Source organism: Lampetra fluviatilis, chromosome 18, assembly GCF_964198595.1.
Source record: "Lampetra fluviatilis chromosome 18, kcLamFluv1.1, whole genome shotgun sequence".
Classification (NCBI taxonomy): domain Eukaryota; kingdom Metazoa; phylum Chordata; class Hyperoartia; order Petromyzontiformes; family Petromyzontidae; genus Lampetra; species Lampetra fluviatilis.
Window position 1 is genome coordinate 13734697 of NC_136292.1, and position 19038 is coordinate 13753734.

Consider the following 19038-nt stretch of genomic DNA (forward strand, 5'->3'; position numbering starts at 1 on the left):
GGTGCGAAAGAAGTTCAACACACGGTTATACATACACGGCAACATGGGGCAGACGCAGACGCCGGCATTAGTTTAGGAGGCCGCGCCCTGCTGTTGCGACTCAGTGAAGTTGAAACTGACCCAGGCTGCAAAGTTGAATGGAACCTCTCGAGAAATTCGAAGATCCATAAAACAATCACATTACACACGTGCCTACACACGTGCTTACTCTGCACTGCCCGTTGGTGTATATCAGCACAGTTCCGTGTATGTCGCTATTGACACGTGCAGATATTGTCCGCAAGCTCTTATAACCTTCCTCAACTCAAGAAACCTGTTAACTCTTACCCATTAAAACTTGGAAAGTGCGGTTTGTTGCTGGCCTGCTTGACGTTTTGGGATGGATGTCGGCATTTGCAGAAAGGCTGTCCATGCGTGGCCGCCGCTACTCAGACGATATAATGACGTTAACTCGTGGGTGAGGACAGGTGAGCAGCATGGCACCATCGCTCACTCAGAGAAGTTCATCCACCACACAGTGATGAGCCACTGTCAACTCTACGTAGAACCCATGGCTCTGTATGTCAGTCAATGGTCTCTATGCGAGTCTATGAGTCTCTATGCGAGTCTGTGGGTTTTTGTGCTAGTCTATGAGTCTCTAACTGCGAGCACACGGCAGTGAACAAGTGTCGACTCCTAGAGGCGAGCGGAGGCCTCGGTAGCAATCCACTGCCCATCGACTGAAGCATTTCCCGCCTCGCTTTTGTTGTTGTTGGTTACTCACTCAGTTGCTGAGCACAGGCCCAGAACGTGAAGCGGCCAGCAACAAACAGCACCGTTGGACGCCGGGGGGAATTCCCATAGTGGAGCAGTGCGTGGGAAGAAGCTGGAAGAGGAGTGTTGTGACCTTCAGTGTGGTGAGTGTGTGAGTGAGTGGGTGGGTAAGTAAGTGAGTGGGTGAGTGGCTGAGGGAGTGAGCGGGTGAGTGAGTGACTGAGTGAGTGTGTGGGTGATTGAGTGGGTTAATGAATGAATAGGTGAGTGAGTGGGTAAATGAGTGAGTGAGTGGGTAATTGATTGGGTAAATGAATGAGTCGGTGAGTAAGTGGCTGAGTGAGTGGGAAAATAAATTAGTAGGTCAGTGAGTGGGTGGGTGAGTGAGTAAATGAGTGAGTGGGTGAGTGTGCGTGTTGTTGGGACCATGTCACAATATAATCCAGCAAGTGAAAACAATGAAAATGAATGTATCCCGGTGAGCTACACGAATCGCAATCAGCGCGTCGCACGCTCGTACACGAGGCAAGTTAATTCGTGTGGCTCTGTTGGGTGGCGGAGGGCCCTTACGCGTTTCACGTCGAGCTGACCAAGACAAGGTGGGGGGTTGGGTTTCAGACTCGGTGACTGTCATCGTAGCGCAGTGCGCTCAACATCCCGCGACCCCCGTCAACCACACCACGCACATCCCACGACCCCCTCCCCTGTCCAAACGCGATGATGCTTGAACAGCTGGTGCACTGAGCGGGGTTGGCGCGGCCCCCCACGTCCAGCCTCTGTGCGGCATCCGTCGACCAAGGTCAGTGGCCGCCTCCCCTGCACCGCCTCGGCAGCGGTCCAGGCGCTCCATTAAAGTGCACTCACAAGTGAACATCTCCGCTGCGTATCTGTGTGCGCGTGTGTGTCTGCGTGTGTTTATGTGTGACTGTGAGTGTGTATCTATATGTGTGTAATGCGAGCGTAAACGGGCTCGCGGGATGTGACGTAACAGGTGGGAGGAGTTAGGGTCACATGGGGAGAGAGAGAGCTTTTAAGGACAGGAACCGGTAGGGCTGGGGGAAAGTGTGAGAATAGAGACAGGAGGAGGCCACGCAGGGCAGGAGAAGGAAAGTGGCGTGATCGCCACAGGGTTGGGACCCGGCACCGTCGGCCAGCGGTGTCCGGGCGCGGAGGCGACGGAGAGAGAGCCAGCAGCGGGGCTGCATAGTGAGCAGCCATGGGGCTGCAGGTCGGGAAGCAGAGAGGCTGTGTAACGAGCCAGCAGCGGGGCTGCATAGTGAGCCAGCAACAGGTCTGCAGGAGCGACGGCAGCAGTGGGGCTGCCGAGCGGGAGACGGAGGAGACTCTGAGCGAGACGCCGTGCGGGCAAAGTTGTATGAACCAATAAAGGACAACGGAGACAGACCCAGTGCAAGAGTCCTTTATTACACTGGTGTCGGAAGTGAAACGGCATGTCAAAACAGCTCAGAAGAAAGAATATCCCCGCACCATCGTCTGCTACATCTTCCGACGACGACGACCTTCCTCAGGCAGTGGTGCTGCCAACGATGGAGGGAGAAATCGACGCGGGAACGAGTGACGGCCCGGGGGTGCAGGAGGTCGCCGCTTCGGTGGATCCGCCCGCGCTGGGGGACGCTGACCAGCTGGAGACTTTAAAGACCATCTTGGCGCAACTGTGCGACCTCGTCATGCCGGCGACGGGTTCGGGGAGGCCCGGGGGTGAACAACAGACCAGGGCCTTGCCTGCGCCGCCAGCGCCCTCCACCACGCGGCACGAGGATGCCATCTTGGGCGTGGCGGGAGAAGAACCGCGGGAAGCCGCCATCTTGCGCCCTCCGCGGCGGAAAGCCGCCATCTTTGACACATTGCGGTGCGACGCCATCTTGAACATGCCACGCGTCTGCGGAGGACAGCGGAGCGAGGACCCGCAGCCGTCACTTGACAACAGTTAAATAATTCTCAATTGGAGGTGACTGGAGTGCGTTCGCCTGCCGATTTTTGGCGGCGGTACGCTCCGCCAGATGGACTGACGCAGAAGCCCTGGAAGTTCTGCCAACTCTTCTCGACGATGAGTCGGTCAGATTTTTCCGTTCCATCAAGGCCGAGAAGAAGAAGACACTGAGAGGGGTTTTTGATGAGATGGCGGATGCGTACGAGCCACCGGATGACGCTCACTGACGATTCGTTCAGCGCCAGCGGGCACCCGTAGAGTCGCCGGTGGCATACAGGGGTGCTGTCCTGGAATTGGCCATGGCCGCATACCCTGAGACGGAGCCTGACCTAGTGGAACCCCTTATTTTGGGCAAAATGCTGGAGCTGTCGAGAGATTTGGGGATCCCTATGCCGGTGTGCGGCCATGAGAAGTTGACGTCACGGGGTGCTGCGAAGTGTTTGGATGCCGAGTTTAATCTGCGCCGTTGGAAGCAGGTGACAGCTTGGACGGGGGGGCCCATCGTGGAAGGGGGTGCCGTGGGTTGGGATCCCAAGAAGGCGGTCTACGTTCCTGACGGGGGGGGCCCGCAGGAATTGACGGCCGCCTCTGCGCAGTGGCCTGCCCGCGGAGGGCCGGGGCCGCGATCTGCGCCGCCGATGCGGGAGCGTCGGGACGGAGGGAGTGCTGTGCGTCGCAACGACGTCGAGTGTTTTCGCTGCGGTCGCAAAGGCCACTTCGCCAGGGATTGTTGGGCCTGTATCCCGGGGCCGCCCCAGCAGGAGGCCTCGACCACAGATGTGCCGCGGAAGGACCCTCCAGGACAGGCAAGTCGGTGCGCACCAGACACCCGGCAAGGCTTGGCACCTCATTCATCACCATTGCCGCGCAATCCGGGTGTCGTTAACAACGGGAGGCCGCCGACTGGCCTATGTCGCTCGGTAACACAGTGGCGTAAATTGGCACGGAGGGTTGTTGCGGCCGCTACTGGTTCGTCCACTGTGCCGGGTTCTATACAAGGGGTCGACGTGCGCATTTTAGTAGACTCCGGTGCGTCCGCGACGATTATCTCGGATGTCATTTTCCATCTGTTGGGCATCCCGCCGGACGCAGTGCGCCCAGTTTACGATTCCTGTGTAGCAGCGAACGGGGGAAGTATGGGCATTGTGGGCCAGGTGGACGCCAATATATCCATCGGGGGGGGGTGTCGGCCTCAGGAACTGTGTTGATTTCGAGGTCCCTTGCGGTTCCGTGTTTGTTGGGGACTGATTTTCTGGCCAAAATGCCCATTCTAATAAGAGTTAATCAAAATTGCATTGAATTACCGGGGGGTCGCAAAATTTCATTTTTGCCGTCGCCCTGGGGGCGACCCACTCCGGTCTGCCAGGTGCAGGCGCTGTCCGAGGTATCTGTTGACATTCCACCTGGTTCACAGATGCTTATCCCCTTGCGATATCGGAAACCGGTGCCTGGTCGGGAAGGAGCACCTGGGGTTTTGTTATCACTGTCCGCAACCGTAACGGGCGGGTCGGCGCTGGTCGGGGCGCAAACTATTATCCGGCCGGACCAGCAGCCGTTTTTGCAGGTGCTCAATGGAAGTACAGAGAATGTTTGCTTGCCGGTCGGAACGGTCGTGGCCCATGCCACGACAGCGTTCACGGCCCATGACGATCTGGGCCGCCGGGACGTGGTTGGCGGAGTTTCGGGCCCTACAGGCCAAGATGATCGCTGGGTCGCCGAATTGTGCGGGGAGAATTCATCCCTGACCGGGGAACAGCGATCCGCGCTTCGCGCACTATTGTTAAGTTATTCCGATGTGTTTAGCTCGGATGATTTTGACTTGGGACGCACCTCCCTGCTTTCCCATCATATTGACACGGGAGACGCTGCTCCGATTCGGTTGAACTCGCATCGGATGAGCCCGGCGGAGCGAGACCATGTTCATGGAGCAGTGGATGACATGCTGGCTGCGGACATAATATCTCCGTCTAACAGCCCATGCGGCGCGCCTGTAGTCTTGGTCAAAAAGAAAGACGGCAAATTGCGATTTTGCGTCGATTTTCGCAAATTAAACGAAGTGTCCATGGCGGATGCGTACCCCTTGCCGCGTATGGATGATTCCCTCGATGCCTTGTCGGGGGCGAAGTTCTTTTCGACGCTGGATCTCTCTTCGGGATTCTGGCAGCTTCCCCTCGATGAGTCCTCGAGGGAAAAGACTGCTTTCCGTACGCCGCAGGGCCTATTTCAATTTAATTGTCTTCCGATGGGGTTGAATGCTGCCCCCGCCACATTTCAGAGGTTGATAGAGCTGGTATTAACGGGGTTGCAGTGGGAGAAATGTCTGATATATTTAGACGACATCATCGTCTTTAGCCGCACATTTGACGAACATCTACAGAGACTGGAGGCGGTGTTCGCCAGGATGCGCTCCGCCAATCTGAAATTTAAACCTAAGAAATGTCACCTATTACAACGATCCGTGCGCTATTTGGGACACATAGTCAGTGCCGACGGGGTTTCCACGGATCCGGAGAAGACGGCGTGCGTCCGCAACTGGCCAACTCCGGCCACGGTGGGGGATGTGCGTCGCTTCTTGGGGTTTGCCTCATATTACCGTAGGTTCATTCCCAATTTTGCAATGATTGCTAGGCCTCTGCACCTCCTTATGGGTAAAGGACGGAAATTCAGTTGGGGACCGCCAGAGGTGGCAGCGTTTAAGGGCCTGCGCGATCGTTTGGCGACGGCGCCAACATTGGACTATCCCGATTTCAATCACCCTTTCATTCTGGACACGGACGCGAGTGACACGTGCATTGGGGCCGTTCTGTCGCAGTCCAAAGGCGCGTCTTGTCCCCCGCAGAAACCCGCTACTGCGTCACTCGCCGCGAACTTTTGGCCATTGTCTATTTTCTCCGCCAATTTCGGCCGTATCTCTACGGCCGTTCGTTTATTATGCGCACAGATCATGCGGCTTTACAATATGCTCTGAGGGTAGACCAACCATCTGGCCAACTGGCACGATGGTTGGACACTCTGCAGGAGTTTTCCTTCCAAATTCAGCATCGGAAGGGGGCGCGTCACGCGAATGCGGACGCGCTCTCCAGGTTACCGCAAGGATCCCCTTGCGCTTGTGCGTCAGGTACGCATAGGTGTACGCCGACTCAGCAGCCCCCTCGGCCTATTGCGTTAGCGGTCGAGGTGCCTGAGGCTCCAGTGTGCCCGGGACCGGCCAATGGGGTTCTGAACCTTCCACGAGCAGTGTGGATTCGTGAACAAATGCTTGACGACTCGTTGGGGACTCTGCGGAGTCGGGCTGCAAAGGGAGGGGGGGGACTGGTTTCCGGAGGGATGCCGGGGGCCGCTCTCCACGACGGACTGCTGATGTGGAGGGAGGGGTTACATGATCGCTGGCGTCTTGTTGTACCGTCGTCGTTACGGTACGAATTGATTAGGACTCTGCATTGCGACACGCTATTACACCTGGGGGTGCAGAAAACCTTGTTGACGTTGCAGCGAGACTACTTCTGGCACGGCATGACGACGGATGTCGTCGGGCACGTTCGCGCGTGTCCCGAGTGTGCCCGGCGGAAGCCGCCTAAACACCCATATGTGCCGCCGGTACAGTCTATACAGGTGTCTCGAGTTAACGAGTTGGTGGCGTTGGATATTTTGGGACCCTTCCCGCCATCCGCTAAGGGTAATAAATACTTGCTAGTTGGGGTGGAGTATCTCTCCTGCTGGCCGATGGCCTGACCCCTGCCCGACCAGTCGGCGGCGTCCATTACGGATGCCTTTTTATTTGGATATGTCATGGACAAAGGGGCGCCGGAGAGGCTGCTCACGGATCAGGGCCGGAATTTTTCTTCTAAATTGTTGGGTGAGGTGTGCGCTGCTCTGGGGACCAAAAAGATCCGGACATCTCCCTACCACCCGCAGACGGATGGCATGGTGGAACGACTAAATCGGATGCTGTCAGCCATGCTATGTCACACAGTTAATGAGAAGCAAGCTGACTAGGATTTGCACATCCCTGGGGTACTCTCGGCATACCGGATGATGCCTCACGCGTCTACAGGATATTCTCCGTTTTTTCTCATGTACGGTCGCGAAAACGTGCCGCCAATGGATGTGCAGTTGGGAACAGGAGTGAGAGGGCCTACTAAGCCTCTCCCCGACTACATTCAGGACGCCGTTCGCCGCGTCGCTGAGGTGCAGGAGGGGGCCCGATTGGCTACTGCCAAAACACAGGCCCGAAACGAACGTTGCGCTCGACGCTCGAAGGGGAAGTGCCCCTGGAAGGTGGGGGACATGGCTTGGCTGCATTGCCCGCAGGTGCGAGCAGGAACCTCCCCTAAATTGCATAAACCATGGCAGGGGCCTGTTAGGCTCATTGAGGTTCCTAACCCGCAGTCCGCGCGCGTTCGGTTCGGATCTCGGCGCTGGTACGTCCATACGTCTCGGTTGAAACTATACGTGGCCCCACGGACGGATGCGTCATCTCCTGATGTTGCCTTGCCGGTGTCTGTTGCTGCCGACGCACCCTTGCCTGTGCCTGTTGACCCTGCAAGAGCGCCTGTCGTGCCTTCTACAGACGAACCGGCCGTGACACTGCCGGAGGCAGCGGACTCTGCTCTGGGTGGGCCTACCATAGCTGCGGGGACACCTGACCCCGCGCCCCTCCAAACCCACCACAGACATGGTTGCGGGACACCCCGGACTCGGGTCCTTCAGGGGAACGGGACCTTGGCCTCCAATAGCGACAGGCGGTTTTGATCCTGTTGCTCCTAAAACCCCGTCGCGTTCTCGGTCTGCAGGGGGGCCGCCACTCGTCCGGGACGGGCCGGCGACCCGCACGCGTTCGAAATCTCTTTCTTTTCGTTGATTGTTGTTCTTGTTCTTGTTGTTATTGTTATTATCGTTGTATTCTCCGTTGTCCGGTCACGGCTGATGGTTGGTGGTCGCTCGCATTACTTGTTCTGTTTCAGTCGAGGACGGCTGGAATTTTCTCTATGGGGGAGGGTGGTGTAATGCGAGCGTAAACGGGCTCGCGGGATGTGACGTAACAGGTGGGAGGAGTTAGGGTCACGTGGGGAAAGAGAGAGCTTTTAAGGACAAGGACCGGAAGGGCTGGGGGAAAGTGTGAGAATAGAGACAGGAGGAGGTCACGCAGGGCAGGAGAAGGAAAGTGGCGTGATCGCCACAGGGTTGGGACCCGGCACCGTCGGCCAGCGGTGTCCGGGCGCGGAGGCGACGGAGAGCCAGCAGCGGGGCTGCATAGTGAGCAGCCGTGGGGCTGCAGGTCGGGAGGCAGAGAGGCTGTGTAACGAGCCAGCAGCGGGGCTGCATAGTGAGCCAGCAACAGGTCTGCAGGAGCGACGGCAGCAGTGGGGCTGCCAAGCGGGAGATGGAGGAGACTCTGAGCGAGACGCCGTGCGGGCAAAGTTGTATGAGCCAATAAAGGACAACGGAGACAGACCCAGTGCAAGAGTCCTCTATTACATGTGTGTGGGTCTGCGTGTGTGCGTGCCTTTGTCTGTGTGTGTGTCTGTTTGTCTATATGTGTGTGGGTCTGCGTGTGTGCGTGTCTGTGTGTGTGTGTGTATGGCCAGGTGGAATGTTCGAACGCTCACTGCGGAGGAGAGGCTGCCACTCCTTTGTCGGGAGCTGGACCGGTACCACCTGGATTTCTGTGGCATTCAGGAGGTCCGGTGGACCGGTTCTGGCTCCTGCCACCATGAGGGGTGGACAGTCCTCCACTCGGGACAGGAGACTGTCAAACAACAGGGTGTGGCTCTTCTTCTGAACAAAAGAATGAAGGGGCATGGGAGCGTGGCGGTGAGGTGTGGGAAGCTGTAAGCCCCAGGATACTTTGGGCTTGCCTTCCCATCAACCGGAGGCGAGGAGTGGTGGTCGTGGTTACTTATGCCCCCACCGAAGATGAACATCCGTGGAGGGATGCAGGGAAAGCCAATGAGTCAGATGCCTTCTATGACCTCCTGTCACAGGTGCTGGCTAAAGTGGCCACCAAGTTGGTCATGATGCTGGCACCTGGTCTGGAGTGATTGGAATGCATGGGCCAGATCAGCTCAATAACAACGGTAGGAGGCTGCTAAATTTTTGTGCAGCCCATGGGCTTGTAATTACCAACACGCTCTTCCGGCATCGGTGCATCCACACAACATCATGGATGCATGCCGGATCCAAGCAAGAACATCTGCTGGACTACATAGTGACGGACCAGCGGATGCGAGCCCATGTCCTTGACACCATGACCTACCGTGGAGCTGATCTGCCCTCTGACAATCGACTAGTCATCTGTAAGATGCGCCTGCCATTCTTCCACTCTGGTGGTGGGTGTACACCCAGGACCCGATTCCAACCAAAAGTGGCCTGGTCTCAGCTGATGAAAGTTGCAAGTGAGAATTTCATCATCGCTTGCAGCTGGGGTTGGCATCGTCCCCCACTCCTCCTGATGTCGAGGGTAAATGGGCCAGATTTAGGACTGTGACTCATGCAGCTGCAATGGCTGCTTTGGGTACGCAGTCCAGACCTCCCCAGAAACCCTGGCTGACAGAAGAGGTGTTCAGGTTAGTTGAGAAAAAGCGACAGGACCACTCTCATCGGCTACAGCATCCCACGTCAGAGAATGAGGAGGTTTACCGCAGCCTTTGCTCGGAGGTTCGGAGAGCCGTAAGGCGCTGCATGGATGGGTGGTGGTCGCGGATTGATGAGAAGATAGAGTCTGCCTCAATGGCCCGCGATCACAAATCACTATTTAACTCGATCAAAAAAGTAATCTGCAGCGCCACACCGATTAATATCATTAGGGGAAAAAACGGTAATCCAATCTCCGACCCCCAGGAACAGGTTTGCAGATTTGCTGAGCATTTATGTGAGGTCCTGGGGGAGGGGAAATCTCTCAGCCAGGAAAACATCATGGCACAAAGTGGGGATAACCCTGCTGAGGCTGCGGTGCCTCAAATATTGGAAGAGGTCACCCCCTGTGAGTAGCTGGCTGAGGTGCCTTCTGTTGAGGAAGTACTGAAGGCGATCCGGAGTCTGAGACCAGGAAAGGCACCGGGCAGAGATGATCTCCCAAGCGAAATACTGAGGGAGGGTGGCATTTGTGCACAGACTGCCCTATATGACATCATAACAACAGTCTGGACCACTGGACGGGTTCCGCAGGATTGGAAGGATGCCCTGGTGGTCCCCCTCTTTAAGAAGGGGGACCGCACAGACTGTAACAACTACAGGGGCATCTCACTCCTCAGTCTGCCGGGAAAGGTCCTGGCAAGGATTATTCAACATCGCCTTGCTAGGCACGCTGAGGAGAGGCTTGCGGGCCCCAATGCGGTTTCAGGAAAGGGCGGTCCTGCACAGATGCCATGTTTTCTGTCCGTCTGCTACAGCAGAGGTGTAGGGAATTCCAACAAGACCTACATCTCCGCTTTATTGACCTGGTCAAGGCCTATGATACCATCAGTGGGCCTGGGCTCTGGGCTGTTCTTCGTGCTTTCGGAGTCCCTGACCCTCTGCTCATGGTCATTAAGGACCTTCATGATGGTGAGCGGGCCCGGGTAAAACTACGTGGCCGGGAGTCAGAGCCTTTTCCTGTACACCTTGGGGTGCAACAGGGATGTCCTCTGGCTCCCACATTATTTAACATTTATTTTGGCCGCGTAGTTCGTGAAGCCTTCAATAGCTGTACTGGGGGAATTTCCATTTGGTACAGATATAATGGGAGGCTGATCGACGCCCGGGTGTGATCAAGGGATGGCTCCCTATTGGTCAACCACGTTATGTATGCCGATGATTTTGTAATAGCTGCTCATTCAGAAGAGGAGTTGGAGACGCTGCTGCTGAGACTGGAGCGTGCCACTAAGAGGTGGGGCCTTACCATCAGCCCCACCAAAACTAAGCACCTGCCTGGGTATTTTGTACCATCGGACACTCCACCCCCACAACTCCCAATCGGTGATGGGGCAGTAGTGGAGAGAGTGGAGAGTTTCCCATACCTGAGAAGTATGCTTATGACCGGCTCCAGTTTAACAGCAGAGGTCTCACTCCGAATCAGTCGAGCGGCAATATCTTTTCATCGGTTGCGTAACGCTGTGTGGAAGCTACCTGGTCTGTCGCTCCGCACGAAGCTTCAGGTCTTCTCGGCCACGGTCATTCCTTCTTTTCTCTACGCTTGCGAAACATGGAACCCCCCCCCCCCCCTAAGGTGCCGGTGACCCCTCCACCTTCAACTCAATAACCAAAAAAACACACAAAGAAAAGACCTAAACCAGCTTGGGCCAATGGCCCCGGGGGAGAGGCACCTATGACGTCTCCTGGGGACACAACCCTTCCCCCCAAACCCCCTGGGGTTCCTCCAGATACAGCTCGACACTACTGCGGATGGCCACGTGGAATATTCGAACGTTCACTGTGGAGGAGAGACTGCTATTCCTTTGTCGCGAGCTCGATCTGTTTTAAATATAGGAGATCCAGTGGGATAGTTCTGGCTCCAGTCACGAGGAGGGGTGGACACTATTCCGCTTGGGGCAGGAAACTGCTAAACAAAAGGGAGTAGCTCTTCTCGAACCAAATCATGAAGGGTTGGTAGTATGGCAGCGAAGTATAGGAAGCTGTGCTTCCTAGGTTACTGTGGGCTCACATCTCCATAAACGGAAGGTGAATAAGTGTGGTGGTGGCTTAGACTCCTACGAAAGATGGAAATCAGTGGAGAATGTTGGCAAGTCAGATGCCTTCTGTGACCTCATGTTCGAGGTGCTGGCTGAAGTGGCCCCTTGGGATAGAGTCATCCTGTTGATGCCCAAGTGGGTTCATGACGCAGGCACCTGGGATGGAGTGATAGAAAGGCATGGACCAGGTCAGTTCAATAATAACGGTAGGAAGCTGTAGAACTTCTGTGCAGCCTATGGGCTTGTAATTACCACCACGCTGTTCCAGCATTGGCACATCCATACAAATCATGGATGCACACCGGGTCGAAACAAGAACATCTACAGGACTACATAATGGCAGGTACATCTTGCAGATGACAAGATGTACCTGCCATTCTTTCACTACTGTGGTGCGTGTCAACTCAGTACCCCATTCAAACCCGCAATAGCTTGGTCTCATTCAGCTGATGAAGGTTGCAAGCGAGAATTTCATAATTGCTCACAGCTGGAGATGCTATTGTTCCTCCCCCCTCCTCCTGATGCTGAGGGCAAATTGGTATGGTGCAGGACTGTGGCTCATGCAGCGAATATGGCTGCATTAGGTACCTCTCCAAAAATCCTGGCTGAAGGAATTGGGGTGGCTTACCGCAGCCTTTGTTCAACGGTTTGGAAAGCTGTGTGGGATGCTGAGGATATGAAAATTGCCTCAGTAGCTCGCAATCACAAATCACTATTTAATTTTATCAACGAATTCACTTGCAGCACCACCTCTAGTACTGCCCTTGAGGGAAAGAGTGGTGATCTGATCTCCAACCCTTTGGAACAGATCTGCAGGTTCGCTGAACATTTATGTGAAGTCTCGGGAGAGAAGAAACCCCATCAGCCCACGTAACATCGTCGATCGAGGTGAAGATATCCCTGTTGGTGCTGCCCTGCCTCAAATATTCGGGGAAGTAACCACCCCCTGTGAGTGGCTGGCGGATTGAGACAGTATGAAAAGGAGTCCAGAGCCTGAGAGCAGGAAGAGCACTGAGCAAAGATGATCTCCCAAGCGAACTGCTGGGGGAGGATGGCGATTTTGGGCAAGCTGCAGGATTGGGGGAATGCTTTAGTGGTCCCCATTTTAAAGAAGGGGGACCGTACTGATTGTAACAACGACTGGTGCATCTCCCTCCTCAGTGTGCTGGGAAAGAATGTATTGGCGAGGATTATTAAACATCACCTTGAAAGGCATGCTGAGGAAAGGGTTGGGTGAGTTGGTTATGTGTGCGTGTCTGTGTTTGGTGAGCTTGGTTTATGTGGGTGCGTGTGTGTGTTAGGTGGGGAGCGGTAGTGTAGCGGTTAGCGCACTGCACTATGAACCCAGCGACACGAGTTCGATTCCCGTTCACGGTCAACACCCCGTGATGATTATCTGCAACCGTTCCTGGGCCTCCCCTATGTCGACTCAGCCTCAAATGAGTACATGGTGCGGTGTGTAAACATCGCCAGTGGGGATCCAAAGGTGGTCGGGCGTGGTGCTGGCCACCCACCCCCTCGTATGCCGTGCTGGCCTTCATAGGTGCTCGCTAACAACACTTGCCCCTACAGTCTGTTAAGGCTATATGGGGGGATCTTTGTCTTTGTGTTGGGTGAGTGTGGTTTTATAGATCTGTTCCTGACATCTGAACGAACTGCATACACAGTTGACATGACCTCACCAACTCGTGCCAAGTGGCTCCTGTCTAATATCTGCGAAGCACAGCCTACACTCTTTAGGAGACATTCATGAGGCTAACAACATTATTTGGCATTTCAACAATGTTTATTTGGATGGACTCCGTATTTTTTCTTATTGACGTGGAGCACACCCTGTGCCACCTCCGTTATTATACTCGTGGCGCTGTCAACCTTTATCCCTAATTTCAGCTCGTTTGTGAATCTTACCTCCCCACGGTGGTTGAACCTTAACTGTCAAGCGGCAGTCTGTTCTAAAGGGAGAGCGTCTACAAAAATTGTGTCACTTGCTCATCTCCATCGTGTTTTCCAAGAACACCTGCACACAGGCTTGAAACATTAAGGTTGGCCTGCTTACGTTCCATTCTGGGTTAAACCGGCCTGAGGAGCTCAACGATCCTTAAAAGATCTGAATGAACACAGTCTTATCGGTGAACTCCTCCAGCAGGCAAGGCTGCGTTGGCTGGGTCATGTAGCCTGCATGCCCAGCCACCGCATGCCCAAACAGCTATTGTTGGGCCGGATAGAAGGGGCTAAACGGCCCTGACATGGGCTAGAGAGTAGAGAGGCGAATGTTAGCCCATGAGGCCAGGCCAGATATTCCACTCGTCGGTACCACCTGAGGTGACCACTTTAACGGTTCCAATTTCTTCATGTGGCCTATAACAATGTATTATATAACTACGTGAAATGAGTGTTGGTTATCAAATATTCATTATTTTAAGCCATATAAATACATCGGTACCACTCGAGTTTTGCTACCTTAGATGATACAAATGTCTGCTCCTCCCCATGGACTATGTGAAGGACCTGGAGCTGAGTGGACTTGCCGACGACTGGTACTAGCGGTGTCAAGATCAGCCTCTGTGGAGGAGGCTCGTGAAAGACGCTGCTGGGCAGTTGGTGACCATCGCGCTCCAGCAACAACAGATGGTGGAGGAGCGAGGCTCACAACAATGAAGACAGCACCGGGTGGCTAAAATTCAGTAAGTTGGCACAGTGTGGAGCACAGCTGGTGCATCTGTCAGTCATCTCGGTTAGTCAATCCATGGCACCTGCTGCGTCTGTCCCATGACCTCCTGCCGGTGAGCATTCCCCACTTCACAAGGCCTCAAAGTGCACCTTGCCTGGCACAAGCGCCGTGGTGACGTCACCGCCACTGATGTGGTGGTGGTCAGGTGGATAAGAGGTCAGAACATTGAGATCCTGGGTTTAAATCTGGATTTCAGAAACCAGGTTATTAATCCAGGCTCTCAAGACTAGCGATAACCTTCACAACAAACGTCACTAAAAAGACATGTAGTGATGCCATTAAGTTGGCGAAATTCCATCTTTGGGAACTGAACATTTTTGTTTGACTGTCATGCGACAATCTCATGGTAGAGTTGTGTGGGAATTGTCATCCCCCGCTTTGTAAAGGATAACAAATCCAGGATTGATTTCTCAGAAGTCGTGTGAAAAAAAAATATTCGGCAGCTGTTCTCTGACACGTGGACTGCCGAATCAATTGCCTGGTGACATGACGCGGAGAGCAACATCGGGGAAATAACTCAAAGACGTAAATTAAAACGATGTTAGTGTGTATGTGTGCGTTCATCATTCTATGTGTACGTGTGTGTAAGATGTATGTGTACGTGTGTGTACGTTGTATGTGTAAATTCCCGCTCACGGTCAATATCAGTGATACATATCTGAATCGGTCCACACAGAGACACTCTACGCACCGCGAATCACAGTATACAAATAAAAAAAGATCCGCCGTAAAGCCATAACACACTGTTGGAGCATGTGCTGTTAGCAAGCACCTATGAAGGCCGGTACGGCACACACCCGGCCGCCATTGTCTCCCAAGTGGCGATGTGTACACACCGCACCAGGTACTCATTTGAGGCTGGGTCGGCCTAGGGGAGGCCTAGGACCGATTCAGAAAATCGTCACTGCTGGTGGCCATGAACGGGAATCGAACTCCGGTAGCCAGGTTGGTAGCACAACAATAACCGCCATTTGCCACTAAGCAGCGGTGACATCACTACGGCGCTTGTGCCAGACTAAGTGCACTTTAAGGCCACGGTGAAGTGTCGAACGCTCGCTGCAGGTCACGGGACAGACCCAAATGCAATGGGCTGACTTAACTGAGATGACTGGCAGATGTAACACCTGTACTCCTACTGTGCCAACTTGCTGTGTTTTAGCTGCCCGGCGCGCCGCTCGTTGTTGTGAGCGTCACTTCTCTACCCTCCGCTGTTGCTGAAGGGCGACTGTCTCCAACTGCTCAGCAGCGTCCTTCACAAGCTTCATCCACAGAGGCCGATCTTGACACGGTTCGTACCAGTCATTGGCAAGTCCACTCAGCTCCATATCTGGTAACACATCACTCCCATCGCTTCTCGTGCCCATGCCACACCTGTTTAGTCCCCTCGGCCGAACAAAAGCTGTTTGGGCTTGCAGTAGCTGGGCATGCAGGCTAAATGGCCCAACCAACGCAGCCTCGCCTGCCGGAGGAACTCACTGATGGGACCGTGTCCAGATCTTTCAAGGATTTTTGAACTCCTCACACAATCCAGCCTGGTTATACCCACAATGGATCATAGGCAGGCCAGCCTGAATGTTTGTAACCAGCGAAGATGTTCCATTAGGGGGATCCACGAAGAAGACCCGAAACTTCGTATGGAGCGACAGACCAGGTAGCTTCTACACAACATTATGCAGGAGATGAAAATATAATTCTGCATGACTGATTCAGAGTGAGACCTCTGCTGTCAAACCGGAGCTGGTCATGAAAAAACTGCCCAGGTGTAATAAATCACTTCGACGACGATCTTTGACTCCTGTCTTCTTTATTTATTTATTTAATGGCTGGACAGCTTTACGTTCCTTTCCAAACAATCACTGTACGTTCCTCGTTGCGCGGCATAAGTTGGTGTTGTCCCGCTCACGGCTCACTCACGCTCTCCGCTCCCGCGCACCGCTGGTTGACGGCGCGCAAGGAGACGGCGCGTAAGGAGACAACCCCCCGGATCGCCACGTGGCCACTGGCATTCCGGAGGCGCGAGACGTGGTCCCGCTTCAAGACTTCCCACACTGACCCCGAGCCCCTTCCTGCTTCCCCTTATATTCCTCTGACGCGGAGCCAAGCCCCGGCTCTAGCCACGCCCCTTCTAGAACCTTCCCGATGGTTCCCCGCAAGCACCCCTGAGCTCCGCCCTTTAACTTGGCCCAGATGATCCCCAATCAATCCTGATTGGTTAATGGCTGATGCGGCGGAGCCTATCCAGCCAGTCGGCGCCCGTCAGTGTACTCTCTTATTACACAGGTATGGAAACCTCTCCACTCTCTCCACAACTGCCCCCATCACCAAATGAAAGTTGAGAGGGTGGAGTGTTTGATGACACAACATAACCAGGCAGATGCTTAGCTTTGATAGGGCTGATGGTAAGGCCCCACCTCTTAATAGCACGATCCAGGTTAAGCGGCAGTGCCTCAAACTCCTTCTTTGAGTGAGCAGCAATCACCATATCATCAGCATACATAAATAATATGGTTGACCAATAGGGAGCGATACCTCGACCGCACATGAGCATCGACCAGCCCCCATTGTATCTTTCCCAGATGAAGATTCCTACGGTACAGCCATGGAAGGCTTCTTGAACTACGTTGGTAAAAAAAATATGTGAAATAATGTAGACGCCAGAGGACATCCCTGTCGTACCCCAAGTTGAACAGTAAATGGCTCTGACTCCCGGCCATTGTAGCTTTACCCTAGTCTTCCCACCACCATGAAGGTCCTTTGTGATTTTGAGCAGAGAATCAGTGACTCATACTATTAGTTTTTTCGGTAAAGTCACGTGGGTAAAAAATGAAATAAAAATTAATACAAATAAAATAATAAAAATCACGACGTTTCGGAGGCAACACAAGTCTCCGTCATCAGGTGGGACCGTCACAGCCAGATTTGCTGTATCAAGTGAGCCTCAAGTGAGCCTTGTGTTGCCTCCGAAACGTCGTGATTTTTATTATTTTATTTTTATTAATTTTTATGTCATTTTTTACCTACGTGACTTTACCGAAAAAACTAAGAGTATGAATCCTTGCAGTCACGAAAGCTTCAAATCTAGAATCAGTGACTCCGCAAATTTGAAGACGAACCCAGAGCCCTCCTGGCCTATCGATTGTATCATAGGCCTTGACCAGGTCAATAAAGCAGAGATGCAAGTTTTCTTGGAATTCCCGACACCTCTGCTGTAGCAGACGGATAGAGAATTTGGCGTCTGTGCAGGACCGCTCTGGCCAGAAACGACATTGCAGCTCCGCAAGCCTCTCCTCAGCGTGCCTGGCAATGCCATGTAAATAATCCTTGTCATGACCTTTCCCAGCACACTGAGGAGGGAGAATACCACAGAGGTTCAGGCGGTAGTGGTCAAACCTCCCGACAGAGGAGTGGCAGCTTCTCCTCCACTGTGAGCGTTCATTCCACGTGGCCACTCGCAGTGGCTTTTTTGTCGTTTCTGGAGGAAGCCCGAGGGTTCTGTCTCCTGGCTCCGCCAAATGGGGGTTGGCCAGGAGAAGTTCGAGACGCTCGTCCACTTGGGGCCACCGTCATAAGCTTAGTTAGATATTTTTCACGTGGTTTAGTGATAATTAAATTGAAGGTGCAGGGGTTACCAACCCCTTGCGCCCGTCCAGAGCACCCGTTTGCGCTGTGGTGGCTATGAGTGCAATATGAGGGGAGCAACCGATTGGAATCGGCCTTCCCCCTATGGCATTGCTCACAACCACGACAGTGTTACCATCCGGCACCATTGAGGAAGTAGCGTTTGGTTGTTTTTTTGCCCGACACACACACGCACAAACACATAAGCAGACACACGCACAAAGACAGACACACAAAGACAGACAGACACACGTATACTATGAACGCACACAAAAGACAAAGATCTCCGTATAGGCTTAACATGCTGTTGGGACAAGAGCTGTTAGCGGGCACATAATTGAACCTTATGGCGGGACCCGGGGTCCCATAAGTGCCCGGCTCTCACATAAACATTATATTATAATGTAAATAAAAACTTTGCTCTTTTTCACCAATGTGTTTGAAGGATGGTGGCAAGTGTTGTCTTGTTAAACTATGCCTTTAAAACTGAAAACTACTTACCTGCAGTACCTATATTTACATACACTATCTAAAAAATAATTTACACTCCTTTGTCAATCATCGTCTTTCTCAGTGTGGATTTGTGAACACACTTTGTAAACAATACATGAAATAGTACGCGTTTTCAAAGCACTGTTCATATTGTAACAAGCGTTTATACCAATGTTACTCTACAGAGTAGTGGGTCGCCGCTCTTCAGAGCAGTATTATCAAACAGGAGGAATTAGCGGTGCAACGTATCTCATCTGTTAAATATCTGCAAGTAATAGGATTGTTATCGATTGATCCTGGCTGCAGATATTGGTAAATCACAAATAATAATGAAGAAAAGAGAGCAGTTTCATTGTATTATGCATACCGTTATAACAAATATAAAGGACTTAAGTCATGTAGGCAGTTTGAGCAGCTTTGGATAAAACTTATGATCCTGCCATACCCGAGCATGGAGTGCATTCGCTTGTTCAGCTCTTCTGCGCATTCGTCCTCGCTGCTGCGCTTGGACACGACATAACAGAATGATCCGCGCCAGGTGGGTCGCGGCGTTTATGTGCGCGGTGGGACGTTGTTTGACTTGCATCCCACTGAGATTTTTGCACACAGCGTTGGTGTACGGTGCTTTTTCTGGAAGACTTTGCAGTTTTTTCCTGGATTTTTCTGTTTGCACATAGTCACTTTAAGATGTTTTCTTGTTCATGTTTTTGTTTTTTGTTTTGTTGCGGTTGCACCCGATTCAAGAGCCGAATGCCTCACAGGGCTATACCAAAAAGACTGAAACTGGGACGGAGTCGCCAAAAATAATGTAATTAATTACAATT